We start from the raw sequence: 16,101 nt of genomic DNA, 5'->3' as shown, positions 1-16,101 counted from the left end.
TGGCTTGGCTTTTTGAGTCTTATTAACAAAAAAAATAAATTGTAATATCTTATCTTATAACAGACACAAAAATTAAAATAAAAACAAGTGATATTTTTATACATTTTTTAAAGTAAAAATGCGTAATATGCCATTAGTTTGATGAAAATGTACAATTTGGCAAGAAGAAAGTACTTCCAAACTTAGGAAATAAGTATAATAACTAAATACTATTTAAAATGTATAAACTTTGATTGTCATTAATTTGAAATATCTCAATTTATAAAAGATTTTACGTAGAATAAATTTAAACTAAAAATATATTTTTGGCTACATCTAATTTCGCCCCTTAATTATTGGTCTGACGATCATTTATCATATTCCTCTTTAATTAACTACACTTTCTTATCTTTAAAATTATACGTTATATTTTTAAAAATTATTGCACTTAATAAAATAAAGTACACACAATAATTTATTTTTATACATATTTATTCTTAATTAACGCTTGATGCACGTGCAACACACGTATCCTAAACTAGTATATATATATATGTCATGAAATAATGTATAAGTAATAATAATGATAATGGTAAAATAAGTAATAGTACTGAATAGTAATAGTAAAAATGAACCTTATATATGGTAATGTAGGAATACATATACCTTATATTTTGGAGACTTTTGAGATCTGAAAACTTCAAATAGTATTAAGAAATAAATATTTGCACTATATTCAATTAAATAAAAATTGACTTAGAAAAGTAGTATGTGCTCAAGACATAGTTTCTTATTTTCCCTTTTTAATCTTTACAAATTCAACATAGTTTGTTTCCACTTAAAACTTTGAATTGAATCTCCTAACATGAACAATGATAGATGAATTTTTTTTTAATTTTGTGGACATCACATGTCCTAGAGCTTATTCATCTAGGACTATTAATTTTAAAATCTCTTGAAATTTTTTACCTAGAACTCTCATTTGCTTTGACGGGGAAAAGCACGTGACTAATGATTGCACAATTCATTAGAAATTCTTTGGTTAAATCTTAGGGAGAGAAAAATCTTTGACAAATCAAAATTATTGAAAAAATAGTAAAATAATCTAAGTATGTATAAGTCAAGTGACTATAGTAAATCCAATATATAAAAGGGAAAGGGGCATGTAGCTACATCTCGATACTGCTCCTAGATGATTTGAAATTTTTTTAACACAATATAAGGCAGAATAAACACAAATATCAAATTAGTATAATATTAGCGAAGACATATGATAGTATTAATAAACACAATATAGACTTTAGAGAAAGGGAGAAAGCGGTAGACTCTCTCAACATGAGATACAAAATGGTGCGACATCGACGAGCATTTCTCTAATTTGGGAAGAGGTGGAGTTTATTCTCAAACTCCAAGTGTTCTCCTGAATATACATGTGCAAATAAAGGAAGGAACAGATTAGATTCTTATTAAGTGAATAACAATAATATCATGAAGAAGTAGATTGAGAATGGATTCCTAAACAAGAACATGCTTGGGTCATTAACTACCACGTCAAATACGCTAATTCGGAAAAATGCATTTCTTAGTTTAGTCATACCATCAATTGGGTTCAAATTTTAAAAGAGAACAAGGTGGATGTGAATCCATATGTATACCCAACCAGTTAGTCTATAAGCAAGAAGATTGTTCCCCATACTTCAATTCACATAACAAGGAACATAACTAAAGAGAGAGGAGCAGATGACACTCATTACACAATAACGACCAATTTCATATTTTGTAATTCATAAGCATCAAAAGGATGAAAAAATACATGTAAACACTTGATCACATTTTCAGCGGGTAAAATAAGAATGAAGACATGACCATACGAAACTCGTTATTTAGGCTTGAGATTAAGAGACATAACCGCTGACATCTATATTTCCAATGAACCAAATCTATATAAGAAAAAGGGGGCAATTTTGATTTTATAAAACTAATTCAGACCATGAAAAAACTAATTATTTACTAGTTCAAAACATGCAAATATGGATAAATCCTAAATCAAAACTATAAGCCAAAGGAAACACTACCTCTTAAGATTTTCTTCATATTTGGTGTTGTGATTCATATCGACAGTTTTTTCATTCATAAATCTATAAAGAAACAACATATATTTACCGACACAAGACAATCATATTCTTTATGAAACAAGATAAAGGGAGCATAGAATGTAGCAAGAACGATGAATTTTTAGCTCTAATGTTGATTCTTCATATCCAAAAATATCCCAAAAATATCTTGAACTCATATATAATCACATCTGTAAATCACAAAAAAAATATCGTGTAAAATAATCAATCCCAAAAAGAGAAAAATCCATTCATATTTCTCTTGGTTAGACCAATAACAAGAGACGTTTGACTCATACTGTGAGTAGTAATTTAATCAACAAACCTAACTTATATACTTGGAATATTTTAAGCAAAAGAAGGTAAGCATAATAAAAACAAGACAAGTTTTATACGTATCCCATATTTAGTGCTAACCAGTCATATGTTTAAAAAGATAAAATATAAGATGAAACTATATTCTCGAATTTAATTTGCAAAAAAAAAAAGAGCAAAAATTTCAAACAAAAGAGTGACAAACACATCCATATTCACGGTCCATATTAAACAATTAGAAATAGTATCCTAAGTGAGAAGGGATTTTACCTTGTAGGGGGAAGCATATTGGAGCAATAATGTCAAGATATTTTTTGGCATGGACTCAAACCCCAAAACTTGAATCTAGACTAAAAATGGATAAAATAAAATAGAGATTTCATAACTTTGCATATGGATTTTTTATTTCCCAACTTGTTCTTTACTATTTTTTGCACTTCCACCCTCTTTTCACCCTTTTTTTGTTTTTCTCTTCACTCTCTCACGGGTTTTCATTAATTTTTTCACACCTTTCTTCACTCTCTCCTCCTCTTTTTGACCCCTTTTATGCCCTTCCAATGGAATGACAACACCATATTTATAGGTGCAAATCCAAACTTGAAAGTTCAGATTTGAAATAAAAAATTCACAAAACTTCTGAAATAGTGATTCAAAATTTAAAATTTGAATTCCCCTAGACGAATTCTTTTCGAATCTCCAGCCTTGTTAGGCCATTAATGGCGAATTTAAAAAAAATTGTTGTTATACCGATTTAGGGGATTGATTTTTCTAATTTATGGATTCATGATTTTGGGGTGATGGAAATGGAAGATCGGGTAGGCTAGCGGAGGATAGGGTTTTCTAATTTTGGAAGGGTGAAGGAGAGGAAGAAAGAAATAGGAGAAATAGTAATGGTTTGTGTTGTTGTTTTTGGGCATTGATGGAGATTGAACTTTGATTTTTGGGGAAAGGGGGAGAGATATGTGTGGTTGAGTTTTCAGAGAGAAAAGAAGTGTAGGAAGAGACAAATGTCCTTTGATATTTGTTTTTGATTAAAATTTGAACCATCCGATCATTTGATCGGACAGTTCAGATCTAATTTAAGGATAAAAAGAAAAAGAAAAGTAATAAATTATATATGTATATATAATTGAAAATTTGGAGACCCTCGAATTGGAAGAGAATCAACAGAGAAGATTAGGCTGTGATAGTTGAATGAAGTTTGTGTTTCATTAATAACATGGTGATATAAGATTGGTTAATATGCTATGGAGTGGATTGATGAAGTGGATGTGGATACTGGACTGGGGTTTGTGCTTTCTTGGCTTAAAATATGTGGACAATAATTGGGTTTGAGTAAAAAATAAAATTGAAGTTGAATTAATACTGGCCCATATGCTCTTTTTTACCCAAATTAATTTTATCGATGCTTCTTACTATCCTAAACATTATTTTCAGTATATATATATATATATATATATATATATATATATATATATATATATATATAAATTACATAATAATTTAGTATGCACACCTAATTTATAATTATGTAGCTTGATATATATAATATTAATAAGAATATGTGTATATAAACACAATATATAGTTCAAAAAGTAAAGTAAAAAATGTGAATGCGATTATCAAAATATTTTCGGTGTTATTTTTTGATATTAAATAATGAATACATTTAAAATATTTAAAAATATGAGAAGGAAAAAATAATCCTCCTTTTCATTCTTTTAAAAATTCATAGAAATAAAAATACAAATTTATTTTGAAAAATTATTTAAGGCCAAGAAGCATCAAAAAAATAATTAAAGAAAAACAAGTGAGCCAAAATTGGGTGTCAACACTTTGTTTGCAACATGATACATGCTTTTCTTTCTTCTGCAATGTTGTATGCTTAATTACGAGTTATTTTATTTATGAAAATTATTTGCCTATACTGATATATTTCTTTCATTTGAAGGTTTCTTTCCTTTCATTTATTCCCCAAAGGTTGATTTGTGTTTACTACAAACTGGCTGGTCACTCATACTTTACGAGATCAAAAGCATAAGCAAACATCAACATGATTGATTCATGTACACCTGATGGCTTAGGACTTATCACCATCCTAAGAGGTGAACCTAAGACTTCGGGGGAGAAGGATGCAACCCTTCATGATGAAAATATATCCCATATGACGCAGCAAATATCCAACATGTAAATTGAAAGCGTTCGACTTTGAAACCTTACTAAACTATCCATTAGCATGAATGCTCAACTTCCCGAACATAGAACAAATACCACTATCCCATATTTTTTCCACCTATTTATTCTCCTATGTCCCAACACTTTTCACCAAATCCTTCACTCCACCAAAACAACCCAATTTCTACCAAATCTCCCATTAACTCACAATAAAACAACCAACAACAAGTTGGCTAAAAAAACCCATTACCCTTCACTACTCAGGTAGAAAGGTTAAAGTTGCCACAACCACTTATGATGGAGGCCTTAGAAATATTGACGAATGGTTTTATGCCACGTCAAGGTCTTGGTGTGAATATGAAGGAATACTAGATCCAGTCCAATTGTTTAGACAGAAGAGCACTTTTGGTCTTGGATATGAACCCACTCCTGAAGAAGTCTCATCGGTTAATCTAAAAAAGAAAGGTTACATTATCCTACCAAAGCTTGTACTACTCCTGAATTGGTCATTTTCCAAAGCATTAATTGCCCAGGTATCAGAGAAAGATGCTATAGAATACCTCGTGGAAGGACTCAAAAACTTGATTATTTCTGAAGAAGAAGCTGAGTCCAATATGATTCTAGAGGATTGCATCGAGACTCTGACTATCTAGGATGCTGAGCCTGGAGATGTTTTGAAAAATTATACTTTTAACCTATCCTCAATTCTCTAGGAATCTTGGTAGCACTATTCAAATTAAGTCCTGAATCGTGTATATGAATTTATGTGTTTTACCTCCACTTTTGAAAGATTAAATGCCAAATCCAAACTATGTTTTTGTTGCTTTTATTTCAAATTGTCTTCATTAATTTATTTTCACTTCTTCCCTTTTTATCAAGCAAACTAATAAATCTTGCAATACTATGAATCTGTGAAATCCCCCAAACTTTGGCCATTGTAAATTTTTGGAGTCTTAAACTTTATATTCATCTTACGGCTTACACCATAAGTAGTATGGCGTGGTGACGGGTCTAAGGACCTTAGTCGTATATTGTTTAGTGTGTTGTTGGCCAAGTCTATCCTGGTTACAAAAGACTCCATACGAGTTGTATGGTCATATGACTAGAGGGTTAGGGTCCAATTATATGTTTTTAGTGTCTAGCCCTTGGTGTTCTTCCTTGGATACAGCTAGACCTTACTAGTCATATGGTCTAGTGTGAGTTAGGTAAGTGAATCATAATTAGGATAGAGTGTAGTGTCCAATCTTCTATTCTACTGATGACTTCATGGTACCAATCACATGATGTGGTGACGTGTTGGAGGGTCAACTCGTAACCACGTGCGAGTTTCTACAGCTTTTAAGCTGAGGGTATTTTGGATATTTCCCACCCCAGGCCCTTAAGACCCCATGTCTTATAACACAAATTGGGCATTAATTCTACACTTAATAAGATTAAAACACACTCTAAACTCTCTCAAAACCTTTTCAAGAAATATTGGGCTAGGGTTTTTTCAAGTTGGTCATCTAGAGGCTTAAAGATCAAATTCTCTTTGTGAATCTTCGTAACTCAGACAAGTGACTCTTCCTTCGTTGTTAGTTCACGAAAGTCATATGTTTAAATCTTTGTTCATGAATCATTAATGGTGGTTTTAAAAACGAAGGTTGAGGGTTTGGTTACATATTGTTGAACATTGACTTCTTAAGATTTAAATTGTGTTTATGCATGTTTTAATAATGGTTTTGCACATGTGGGTGCTTGGGAATTGTTATTTAGACTAAGGGATCATGTTTAACCCTAACTTGATGGCTTTTGGCTTGTATAATGGTATGCTCTCAAATTGTTTATGAAAATGTTAATGATAATGATCTTGTCACATGTTGAATTGTGTTTTGAACTAAGACATTGGCCTGAGGATGTTAATGGTTGGTAAATGATTTTATGAAGGCCTTGTTGGACATAAATTAATTTGAATTTTAACCTTAGTGGTTTAATTGGCTAAATGGTTTCGAGTACGTAAATATTGAATTGAATTGATGTCTTCATTTACACAATGGGTTCGAGTCCCAAAGTTAACTAACAATGATTATGGCATGTTGTACCCTTACAAGTGGGGTTGGTATGATGACACCAATAGGATGCCTTTGGTAAGTAATTGGATTAATGGTTGTACATGTGTAATGAATGTTTTAATTAGGCTTTAAAATACGAGTTGTAGTTAGGACGTGAAAATGGAGTTCGAAGGACTAACACTGGAAACCACGCTAGCCAATGTGGGTGTCTATATGACCGGTAGGTTTGAGTCCTCCATATTATATACATTATTTCTTAAGTTACCTTGCTTATGTAGGGAGGTTTGAGTCCGCCATAAAGGCATATCGGTTATGGATATTCTCTGGTTCGTGCAGCTACATGTACTGGGGCCTTTTCAGTTATGGAAAAGCTGGGCCCATATAGCCCGTGGGTGCCTTATTTTATGATGTTATGCTACATAGCTATAACTCTCTGAATTTGGTACCCAAAACATTACATGGTGCTTATGACCCCAAAGGACTATAAGCTAACCCATGAATGATATCTGTAACTGAGCACTGTTTAATATATTGTATAAAGACGGAATAAAAAAGGCTGAAAGGCCATAAGGTTCAAATATCTGATAAAACATAACATCTGAACTATGGTATATCAATACCAAAACAACTAAAATAACTGTCTGAACATGCTATAGTCTAAAATCCTTTAAACTGTCTGAATAAGGAGTTGATGGGATATGTCCCCAACTAACTCAAACTACTGAAATAAACTAAGTACTGAAAGAATGAAATAATTAAATAATAATATCCTCGAATGATGAGGACTCACTGCTAGTCTGTCTGCTGAACGTCTGATCTACTAAGGATGCTCTGGATCTCGTGCTTCTGAACGTATGGTCTAAGACACCATAGTGTAGAGAAAAGTATACGTCAGTACGTGGAAATGTACTAGTATGGAAGTGAGGTAAGGTTGAATGCAAGGGTTCATATGCATGAATAATACTAACTGACTGCATAACATGAATGTGAGAATACATGCATGAATACGTAACTATTAGTGAGATCGTGACAACACTGATTACTGAGTCTGAATACTGATAACATGGATTTCTGATAACTGATATAACTAATGCTGAGCGACTGTGGTTGACAGTCTAGGTTCTGATGGAACTAGCTGAGTTTCGTACTAAGCTGAGTGACTGTATCTGACAGTCCTGAGTTCTGTAGAACTATCTGTGTTCTATTACTAAGACTGAGACTGGGACTGAGACTGAGACTGTAGGAAGTAATCATATAACCAACATACCCCTAATAAGCTATTATAGCTGAGTTGGGGTCTAATATGTAACCCAAATTGGAAAAATGTAAATACCGCGCCACTGGTAAGGACAAGCTGTGAGTAACCCTCATCTAATAAGTACTCTAACAAGAACGGTGGGACCCTCAACTAACAGGTTGAGCCACCTTATAGATCCTTATCTAGAAGGTTTGATGTCTCAACCTACGCTGGCTACGTAGTTCTGGAGCACAAGGATTGCTTCTAAGAATCACACCCTCTACTATCAGGTAGGTTCCCATCCTTGGGCTCACTCGGTGCTGAATCCTACTCCCATCTGAATAGATACTGAACTGAGTATACTGGACTGAGTTCACTAAATTCCATTGACTGATAGAATATTACTGAATTCTGTTATCTGACTGAGTTCATGAGATTACTGAGTTTTCCTAAGTTCCACAACTGACTAAATTCTAATGATCATGGCTTGATTGAGAGTATCATGAAAACTGACACTGGCTCTAGGCACACAGCTAAATTTTTGGGTACAAGTACCTCCAGGACTTGATAGCATGAAACTGACAAGACATGACACTTCTTGACACATAGCCATAGTCCACAATTCATAGTACTATCATGGGGGATTTCATAAAGCACTTGTTATTCATAATCTTGTTCATATAGAGGAATGCATTCAAATATATCATGGTTTCACAATTCTAGTCTCATGGACATTCTATTAAACAATTTTAATGCATAACAATAGCATGAGAGTTATTTTGAACATAAGGGTAAAGCATGAATTCATCATTTAGGCCATAATGAGTCATAATGCATAATTCTTGTCCTCCTAGGCATTTTATCAAACACCTTGCACGTATAACTTAAGGCATAGGTATAATCATTAAATTAATACATCATAATTCCACAAAAACAACTCAATTGATAGGTTTTCAAGCCACATGCTAACCAAGATTCATGAAAACATATTAAAGATTCCAACTTGGGAATCATACAATAACATCAAAATTATTATAATCAAGCCACAATATAAATATTACAATTTATAATTTAAAATTGGATTTTTGGTCTTCATGGATGAAAGGAATCCATGAATGAATACTTGACATACCTTGGATGGAAGATTCTTGAAGATTAACGGTGGAATATCTTGAATTTCAATCTTCTATAAAAACCCTAGACTTGTTCTTGAGAGTATTTGAGAGAAACAACAATAATTTGGCTTCAAATAATCTCGTGTTTTTGGGCTTATATGAGGGTGGAAAATTGACCCTTTTGACCTTAAACGTTCAGGGCTGAAGCTGAAATTTTTGGCCCAGGGGGAGTTACCAGGGCGGCGCCTTGCTTAACCCGAGGGACTAGCCAGGGCGTCACCCTTCTTATCCCGAGGGACTAGCCAGCGCGATGCGGGCTAATCTCCCCGAGCTACTATTTTGGGCAACCAAACATGCCCTTACGCTATTCTAAAAATTTTGAAACTCACCCTAGATGTACTATTGACTTTTCCCATCGTGACGTATCTTGAAAATTGACAAACGAAGGTTGGGAAGGTCATGAAATAATTCCTCGAAGTTTGGAGGCTTAAAATGAGACTTAGTGTTGAACACTTAGCTAAAATTTTCTAAGTGTTGGACCTTCTATAGAGCTTTAAAGAGTTAATTTGACTTATACTTTTATGGTGTCTTACAATAGCCCATGTTAAGGTTTCCAAAGTTCATGCTAAGCCTTTTTCCCTATCCTAGTATGATATATATATATATGTGTGTGTGTGTGTGTGTGTGTAATACCCTGTATATTTCTAAGCTAGAAAATGAACCATTGTTCCTACGCATGAAACCTCCGATACTATGATTCATGTTTGAGTACATGAATTAGGACGGGTATCCTAGTGATAATAGAGTTTATGATGTGTTAAGCATGTTCATAAGAGTCACTTAGAGTAAGCCAAGATAATAATTTTTGAATCCACCAAATTTTCGTGTGTGATTTCACATAGGTCATCTTTGAATGAGCATAACTTTGTTTATAGGTGGTATTTTGGCAGATTCATAATCTCCAAATTTTAGAAAATTGAATAATCTTTCCGTCGATACCAAATTCACCTAAAACGGACACCCGGTGAAGAAGTTATGGTGATTTAAAGTTTTAGCAGTGTCATTTCAATCAATGGTGCATCGCACCATAAGCCAAAATGAAGGTTGTTAATTTTTAGTGTCTCTCCATGATTCCACCATGTCGCGGTGAGTTTTCAGGTCATAAACAAGTGGCAACGCAATGCCTCCGCGTCGCGCCAGGGGCCCAAATCGGAAAAGTTTTACAGAAATTAAAAAACGCATCTAGAGGGGTATTTGGGTCATCTTTCCACCCCTATATAAGCTTCTAAACACGGAATTAAGCTGTTAAAACATACTCTTTTTCATCAAAATCCTCTCATGAAAACATTATGATTTCAATTGGGGGATTCATGTTCAAGCAAATTCTACCATCAAATTCCAAGAATCTCTCTGTCAATCTTCACTAAATTAAGAACTAAGGTATGCGTGTGTTCATTCATGGACTACTTTCATCCATGAAGTCCAAGAACCCTATTTTTAACTATATGCCATGATTTTTTTTATGTTTTGATTTGATTGTTGATCTTGTTTATGTGTTGAATGATGTCAAGATAGAATCTTTATAGGTTTGTATGAAACTAGGATGGCATGTTAGTGAAATATATGAACTTTGGGTGATTTGGGTGGTTGAATTCATGAATAGATCTATGTCCAAAGTGGTGCATGCAAGGTGTTTTATAAAATACCTAAGAGACTAGAAATCATGTATTTTATCTAAATAGAACTTAAAAGACAAGCCCATGCTCTATCCCTTATGACTCAACATGAATTCCATGCAAAATTGTTATGTATTGTTGTTGTACTATGGAATGCTCATGAAATTAGAACCATGCAAGTATGTACATGTTATATGCAGTATATTTCATGTTCAAGAATATGATAACCATGTGTAGTATGAAATCCCCTATTTATGGTATTATGAATTGTGAATGTTATTCTTACGATCAAGTCAGTCATGTGTGTCAGTTTCTTTCCATCGAGTCTTAGGGGTACTTGTACCAAAAAAATATAGTTGTATGCCTAGAGCCATGTCATGTTTTCATGATACTCTCATTCAAGCCATGATCTATAGAAATCAGTCAGTCATGTGACTCAGAAAAACCCAGTAATCTCAGTAATTTTAGTGCTCAGTAACCTCAGCAACCTCAGTATTCACAGTTAATCTCAGTAACTTCAGTACTCTTAATCAGTCCTCAGAACTCAGTACATTTCGTCAGTCATCAAAATTCAGTAAACTCAGTTTAGATCCGCTAAACAATCCCACTAACATCAGTTCAGTTAATCAGTTTAGTTCAGCTAATCAGTTTAGTATCTTTTAGTTGGGAGTAGGATTCAACACCGAGTGAACCCAAGGATGGGGACTCACCTGCCATAGTCAGAGGGTGAGATTCCTAGAAGCAATCCTTGAATATCAGAACTACGTAGCCAGCGTAGGTTAAGATGTCCCTACCCATAGGGCTAATGCATCTCTTTTGAGTTTACCTAATAGTTGGGCAGACGGAATGAGCTCCCAAAAATAGAATAGGGTTACTCACATGTTGTCTCTACCCATGGCACTGTATTGACACCCTTCCAATCATGGTAAAGATTGAACCCCACCAGTTTAGTTCCAGGGCATGTCGGTTAGATGATTACCTCCCACAGTCTCAGTTTCAGTCTCAGTCTCAGTTTCAGTAATAAACTCAGGTAGTTCTTCAGAATATTAGGACTGTTAGATACAGTCAACTCAGATACAATACGGAACTCAGCTAGTTCCACTATATTCAGGACTGTAAGATATAGTCACTCATGTTATCATTATTACCAGTTCTCTGAACTCATATTACCAGTATCCATCTTCATGACTGTTATATACGGTCAAGCATATCAGTTTTTCATATTTATGGTTGCCAGATACAGTCAATTAGATTAATTTATAATTAGACTATCAGATACAGTCGACCAGACCATTCCTTCATAATCAGGACTGTCATACACGGTTATTTTTCAGTAACATAGCACTAGTCCCTCAGTATTTAGTAATACAGTATTAGTTCGTCACTTATTAGTGATTGTCAGTAAAGTAATGATGTCAGTATTAAGACTCAGTAGTCAGTATCATCGTGAGTTTAGTTATAGTTTCTCATGTATGTATGTATTCTCACGTTCATATCAGTCAGCATTGTTCATGCATATAACCTTTATATTTAGCTACCTCACTCGTATACTCAGTACATTTAGTCATACTGACGTATTTGTGCTATGGTGCTTTCTCTTATGTTACACCATAGGTTTAGAGGCACGAGCTGCAGATCAGCAGTAGATTCCAGTATCAGCAGTCAGAGTTAGAAGTAAGTCATCATATTTTGAGGACACAATGATTTCATTGCTATTGTAGTTTTTAGTTTATTTTAGTAGTTGGATTTAGTTGGGGACATGTCCCATCAACTCCTTATTAATACAGTTAGAGGCTTTCCAGACTATAGTATGTCAAACTGTTATTTCAGATTTGGTTTGGTTGTATTATACCATTTTCAGATATTTTTCTTATCAAATATTTATTCAGTTGAACCTTATGGCCATTCAGTACATGTCTCCACATTTTTATGTTATATTATCTAGTATACAGGTACAAATATTAGTCATGAGTTAGCTTGTGATCATTCGGGGACATAAGCACCGTGTAGCATTCCAGTTCAGAAAATTAGGGTGTTACAAACTTAGTATCAGAGCTCATGGTTCAGCAGTGTTCTAGGAAGTTTGAAAAGCCGTATCTAGTAGAGTCTTATACATGCATGTGTTGTGCACTATACTTATGTGCAGGAGGCTATGAGATGTTTTAGAAATAGTTTCCCTTATTTCATGTCTCAAATCATGCTATAGAAAAGTTTTCTAAGAAAACTCATATAGATTCTCGTCATGCTCCATGCATGTTAATTCCACCTTACTTTCAAGGTAACAGAAATAGTGAAGCTCAAAGTTATAGAGATAGAGTTTCCTCAACCAGTCCCAGCATACAGTTATGGGATTGCCCACAGACTCAGAAATAACTCATCAATCCCGTTATGTTCCAAGTCGTACAGATTTCATTCATGACCATGAGAACTCATTCACGAACCCAATTTTAGATATGTCATTAGATCTTTTCTCAGAATCCTATAACGGTGTAGACCTAGAATTTTTAAGCATGAACTCAGGAGTTAACCGTGGTAGAGTTGGGATAGAATCTTTAGATGACCATCTTGCTGAAAACCCTATAGATGAAGAATTCAAGCCTCTTAAAACTTATTAGCCGTATAAAGAAGTCCTATTTGTTGGAGAAAATATTTCTGAAAAATATCCAGGTTGGATAATGTTCTTTGATAGGGCTTTAAAATTTAATGGAGTCGGTATTGGGGCAGTACTAATTTAAAAATTAGGCCAACATTACCCGATCTCAACAAAGCTCAGATTTTTATTCACTAACAATATGGCAGAGTACGAGGCCTGTATTAATGGTCTTAGAATAGTTATTAATACAAACATACTGGTATTTTTGGTTAGGGGGGATTCAGATTTTGTAGTTCATCAAGTACAAGTGAATGGAGTGTCAAAAACATGAAGTCTCTTCTATATTTAGAATGTGTATGAAAGAGTTGCGCAAGAGGTTAATCAAGGTTAAATTTAAACATGTCTCGAGAACTCAAAATGAGTTAGTAGATGCATTGGCAACCTTGTCCTCTATGATTACATATCCTGATAAGAATTTCATAGATCCTATCAAGGTAAATATACAGGACCAGTTGACATACTATCTTCATGTAGATGCAGAACCAGACGACAAACCCTAGTACTACAACATTAAAAAATATATCAAGGAAGGAGACTATTTAGAGGGCATAATCAGTATTTAGAAGAGAACACTTCAAAGATTGGCAAATCACTTTTTCCTAAATAGAGAAATCCCTTATAGAAGGACTCTAGATTTAGGGTTGTTAAGGTGCATCAATACTCAGGAGGCGATCAGGTTAGGCAAGGAAATACATAGGGCATGTGTGGGACGCATATAAATAATTTTGTTTTGGCAAAGAAGGTTATTTGAGTTGGCTATTTCTGGATGATAATGGAAATAGATTGCATTTGCTTTGTGTGAAAATGTTATCTGTGTTAGATTCATGGTGATTTGATTTATGTTCCACTAAATTAACTCAATGTGATAGGTTTTCCTTGGCTGTTTGAAATTTGGGGCATGGATATCATCGGTCTTATTGAGCTAGTTGCATCAAATGGACATAGGTTCATCTTGGTAGCTATTTATTATTTCACCAAATGGGTAGAAGCCTCTTCGTACAAGTCCGTAACAAAGAAAGTGGTGACAAATTTTATTTGCAATAACATAATTTGTTGATTTGGAGTTTTGAAGTCAATTACAACAAATAATGAAGCTAATCTCAACAGTAGCTTGAAGTGTGAGATATGTGAGAAGTTTAATATTACTTAATGTAATTCCACTCTTATCGTCCTCAGATGAATGGAGCAATTGAGGCTGCCAACATGAACATCAAATGGATAGTGTGGAAGATGATTGATAATTATAAGTATTGCTATGAGAATTTGTCATTTTCCCTCCCTGGCTATCACACCACCATTAGGACTTCTACTGGAGTAACAACTTATCTTTTGGTGTATGGAATGGAAGAAGTGTTACCCACAGAAGTAGAGATATCATCTTTGAGAATCATACAGAAAGCTGAGGTGAGTGATGCCAAATGGATTCAAAATTGATATAAATAATCGATATTAATTAATGATAAGAGTATGAACGCGGTTTGTCATGGTAGCTTTATCAGAATAGAATGGTCAAAGCTTTCAATGAAAAGGTAAGATTGAGATATTTCAAACTGGGACAATTGGTGTTAAAGTGTATATTTTTGCACCAGAATGAATCTAAGGGAAAGTTCACACCTAACTAGCAAGGGCCTTACATAGTGTATCGAGTACTGACAGGTAGAGCATTGATCCTAGCAGAAATGGATGGTGAAGTGTGGCTGAAAGCTGTCAATGCAAATGTTTTTAAGAGATACTATGTCTAGAAGCCTTTATCTATTTCTTATGTAATGTTTTTCTATCTATGGAATGAAACTACGAATGACCTAGATCCCTCGGGGGAATACGTAGGAAATACAAATCGGGTTTGGTCTCTTAACTAACAATTTCCCAAAATCTTTCTTTGATTGTAATGCGAACTACGTTTGACTTGACTTCTTTGGTGGATACTTAGGTGGCCCATGTCGGCATTGGTCATATTGGAAGAAAACTTAAAATTTCCCCTTTTTATTTCATACGTAGTGAACTACGTTTGGCTTGATTCCTGTGGGATACGTAGGAAACTCACTGAGGGTTCGGCCTCTTAGTTTTAAATTTTATTAAGTGTATTTCATGAACAATGCTTGTCCTGATTCCCTTAGCAGGATACGTAGACATCCTATACAAGGATTATCTCATCATCATGGAATGTCGGTATCTCTCTCAAGTCAAGACTGAGACGGTTTTAAGGGTATTATTTCAAGAAGTTATTGAGAAGACATTAGAGATATTAAAGAGTGTGGGTTTATCCAAGTAATAAAAAAAATGGACATTCACTTTGGATAAAAGATATCCGCATTGTTTCAAATATGTCACAGTTCCAAGTTTGGCAGAATTTCTTCTACCATAATACATATTTGCATATTTTATTTATCAAGTTATTTATTACCCTTATTTATCTTTTATTTTAAATAATTTTCAATCAAACATTTTCTTATTATCCATTGGCTGAGAATTAGAGTAGATGGGGTTTTGAGTCCAAATCAGGCCGAAAGTACGAAGTATCAAGAGCCAGACCTTCAAAGTCTACAAAAATCAACCACCCCCTCCCCAAACTTAAAAAAATTTTTTAAGTGCAGGTGTTGAAGAATAGCAGAAGCCAAAAGTTAATAACATTTCCAGTCTTGGGAGGATTATACCTCGAACGATTTGAATTTCTTTTAAAATATTTAGGAGAAATTATGTCTTTGTAGAAATATTGATTAAATGATTTTGAAGATTTTACAAGGATTTCAAATGCACTTCATATGATTCTGCCTAGTCTACATAGA

The 16,101-nt window shown here is 34.1% G+C and overlaps 1 long non-coding RNA gene across 1 annotated transcript; it reads right to left on the bottom strand.

Annotated features, from left to right (window-relative positions):
- Nucleotides 1-1,198: 1,198 nt before the first annotated feature.
- On the bottom strand, nt 1,199-3,524 carry LOC107845048. Its single transcript, XR_001666689.2, has 2 exons — nt 2,679-3,524; nt 1,199-1,399 (listed from the first exon to the last, which is right to left on the bottom strand). It is a non-coding gene; the product is annotated as an uncharacterized LOC107845048 (long non-coding RNA).
- Nucleotides 3,525-16,101: the final 12,577 nt, after the last annotated feature.

This window comes from Capsicum annuum, chromosome 4 (genome assembly GCF_002878395.1).
Source record: "Capsicum annuum cultivar UCD-10X-F1 chromosome 4, UCD10Xv1.1, whole genome shotgun sequence".
NCBI classification, from domain to species: domain Eukaryota; kingdom Viridiplantae; phylum Streptophyta; class Magnoliopsida; order Solanales; family Solanaceae; genus Capsicum; species Capsicum annuum.
Note: the sequence above shows the minus strand (reverse complement) of the source record. Positions and strands in the feature narration are given on the sequence as shown.